The following is a 3,898-nucleotide window of genomic DNA, read 5'->3' on the forward strand; positions in this document are numbered from 1 at the left end:
CTATCACTTATACCGTCACAGTGGACGAGTCTGAAGGATTGATTATCGTACCCTGGCAACCTACCAGACGCACTGGCAGGTTGCCAGGGCACGATAATCAAACCTTCAGACTCGTCCAGCACCGCGACTATAGAAGGGTTAATGATGTGTGGCGACTGTATGATGGGCTTTATGTTTCACACACGAGGCACAACATGTGGTGGTCAGCCACCAGCAGGAGTGGATGTGTCACTGCTGGATGATTGTTGGCCTGGATGATGATGGTCAGCCACGAGCAGGAGTGGATGTGTCACTGCTGGATGATTGTTGGCCAGGATGATGATGGTCAGCCACCAGCAGGAGTGGATGTGTCACTGCTGGATGATTGTTGGCCTGGATGATGATGGTCAGCCACGAGCAGGAGTGGATGTGTCACTGCTGGATGATTGTTGGCCTGGATGATGATGGTCAGCCACGAGCAGGAGTGGATGTGTCACTGCTGGATGATTGTTGGCCTGGATGATGATGGTCAGCCACCAGCAGGAGTGTATGTGTCACTGCTGGATGATTGTTGGCCTGGATGATGATGGTCAGCCACGAGCAGGAGTGGATGTGTCACTGCTGGATGATTGTTGGCCTGGTTGATGATGGTCAGCCACGAGCAGGAGTGGATGTGTCACTGCTGGATGATTGTTGGCCTGGATGATGATGGTCAGCCACCAGCAGGAGTGGATGTGTCACTGCTGGATGATTGTTGGCCTGGATGATGATGGTCAGCCACGAGCAGGAGTGGATGTGTCACTGCTGGATGATTGTTGGCCTGGATGATGATGGTCAGCCACGAGCAGGAGTGGATGTGTCACTGCTGGATGATTGTTGGCCTGGATGATGATGGTCAGCCACGAGCAGGAGTGGATGTGTCACTGCTGGATGATTGTTGGCCTGGATGATGAAGGTCAGCCACGAGCAGGAGTGGATGTGTCACTGCTGGATGATTGTTGGCCTGGATGATGATGGTCAACCACGAGCAGGAGTGGATGTGTCACTGCTGGATGATTGTTGGCCTGGATGATGATGGTCAGCCACGAGCAGGAGTGGATGTGTCACTGCTGGATGATTGTTGGCCTGGATGATGATGGTCAACCACGAGCAGGAGTGGATGTGTCACTGCTGGATGATTGTTGGCCTGGATGATGATGGTCAGCCACGAGCAGGAGTGGATGTGTCACTGCTGGATGATTGTTTGCCTGGATGATGAAGGTCAGCCACGAGCAGGAGTGTATGTGTCACTGCTGGATGATTGTTGGCCTGGATGATGATGGTCAGCCACCAGCAGGAGTGGATGTGTCACTGCTGGATGATTGTTGGCCTGGATGATGAAGGTCAGTGGTGTCGGATGATGGTTTACCACAGTCATATATGTTCCGATCCTGAATACTGAAAACAAAGGCTCCGCTGGGAATCGAACCCGGATTAGCTGTTTACTAGACAGATGTGCTAACCACTACACCACGGAGCCACTTGTCAGTGGTGGAAAAATTTCTTATTTATGAGCAAACATAATTGAGGACTTAAAGAATCTGGTCCAAACATAATGGTTATTGTGATAAATGATTTATTTATGATAAATATGTATTGTGTTGCATTATAATGGTTGTTCAGAACCAAGATCCTTAAACCTGAATCCTAAAAGATTAAAGAATAAAAAAGTTGTGAAAAACATAAACATATATATAAACAAACCACAGAATATATTTTCCTTGGGATATCTAAAAGAAAATGCAATACAAGGAGCTAGTTTAAGGCAGGAGTATTTCATCTTTTAACAAAACATTTACATCTACGTCTCTTATCTTTCATCATCATTTCTTATGTTTACTATCAAGAAATGTCTTTTATCTTATATAAAAATTCTGTATAGGTATTTGATTAATGTTCTCCAACGACGCGTTGTATAACACTTCGTTAGTGAAGTTCATTTCGTGTAATGGATCATGCATTACAAAGTTGTGTCTATCCACACAAGTGTTACACGTCCCAGGTAAAGATATATTCTAGAGATAGTGTATATCTAACATATATATGTGTTTTATAAATATTTATAAAAAGTTTTCCTGAGGGACAATACCTAAGACTTTCGTATTAAAGTTGATCAGTTGTAAGTGATCAAGCATTACAAAGGTGTGTCCATTACCACAGGTGCTACTGATCCCGGGTAAAGGTATTTCACCATCTTTGTATCTTTAACCTTTCTAGTTATAGATGTTTCATCCCTGATTCCATCCTCACAATGGATGTATGTGGTTTGTGTTGTCTTAACATATCATTAGTCAGTTGAAGTGGAGAACATGCTTCTGAGCCTAGCCACTCTACTCTGTCTTCCACATGATATTCAAGAGGTGTTACCGGATTCCGCCTATAAGTGTTTACGACGGGGGAAACAACTTACCTCCGGACGACTTCTTCTTTTTACTTTTGATGATTTGAAAAATTTATTAATCATATTTGGTTTTATGGTGTCAATAAGATTGTTGGAAATTGTATATAATAATCTTTATGTCATTTGATGAACTTTAATTCATCAAAGATAAAGTTTATGAATATTGATTGTTTATCTCTCGTTGTTAATGATGTAAATTTTTTTTTATCTAACAAAATACTTTCATTTGACTCATAAAGAATATTCTTAAGGAAAACGTAAATAATCTTTCATTAGTTCTCATCACACAAAATAAAAGTCTGTTTTTTCAAAGTTTTCTCAGCAGATGATGCTAACATTTTGAAGAGTAGAAATTCATAACTTAGAATCCTTGAACCTTGTGTTCATAATAATTACATTACTCTTCTCTAAACAATACTTTTCTACAGTGTGTAAAACCCGGATAAAAAGCCTGCAACATCGATACTGACGCAATTATCTTTATGTTATTGAAAACATTATTGATTTCTACATGTAAAACATTTATCTGCAAAATAGAAATCTTTATGTTAGATATGTTAATCTTAACGATATCACGTTACATATATTTCTGTACCTTGTGCTCCAGAAAAGTTATGAAATATTATTTATTATCGTATCAAATGTTTAGCTTGCATACAATATCCCATGTATTTTCACTAGAAGTCCAAAAGTAAAACATATTTTTGCCATATGTATTTTGTAATACATTACCAGGGTAGTAAATCCTTCGTCCATCACAATATACCGTAAGAGTGTCTAAGGCTCACCCTAGCTGGGGTTTACATTGTTGAACAACGTAATGCTTTTTGGTCGGTTTAGGTTTCTTAATTGTTGACTACAGGGACGAGTTTATAAGGAAGTGAGGAATTTGGGAAGGGTTTATTGATGGGTGCCGGGAGTGTGGTGATGATGATGAAGGATCAGAGAAAATATATTATGTCGGACGGAAGTCAATAGATCCTGGTGCTCGACCCAGAACCTTGACTAATCGTCTATAAGAAAGTGGTTGTTTATGTTTGGCCAAGTCCCAGCTTGGCAGGGGCTCTTGCCTTATGACACACTGTTAGCTGGCTTTATTTGTCATGAAGATATTTTCAATGAGTTGAATTGATAAGAATGTTAATGAGGAGCTAGAAATTTATCTACTCACACTGTTGATAGAACATATATCGACCGTGTAGATTTTCATGTGAATTTTGTACGTTTTATAATTCTTTTAGTGGAAACCAGTTGTCTTAATTTGTAATCATGTCTGATAGTAAATCATATGAATAGATAAATCATCTTTTCAGGTAAATAATCTCTTCATGTTTATCTATTTATCCAATATTGGCTTGTGTCAGTGTGTCTGTCCCTCAGTATAGCAAGTCAAGCATTACTCCACCGTACAACAACTACAACATGGCTTGTGTCAGTGTGTCTGTCCCTCAGTATAGCAAGTCAAGCATTACTCCACCG

At 40.4% G+C, this 3,898-nt stretch overlaps 1 non-coding gene across 1 annotated transcript; it reads right to left on the reverse strand.

The window, feature by feature from the left end:
• Positions 1-1,426: 1,426 nt before the first annotated feature.
• TRNAT-AGU (transfer RNA threonine (anticodon AGU)) lies at positions 1,427-1,498 on the reverse strand. The gene has a single exon. It is a non-coding gene; the product is annotated as a tRNA-Thr (tRNA).
• Positions 1,499-3,898: the final 2,400 nt, after the last annotated feature.

Source organism: Panulirus ornatus, chromosome 8, assembly GCF_036320965.1.
Source record: "Panulirus ornatus isolate Po-2019 chromosome 8, ASM3632096v1, whole genome shotgun sequence".
NCBI lineage: Eukaryota > Metazoa > Arthropoda > Malacostraca > Decapoda > Palinuridae > Panulirus > Panulirus ornatus.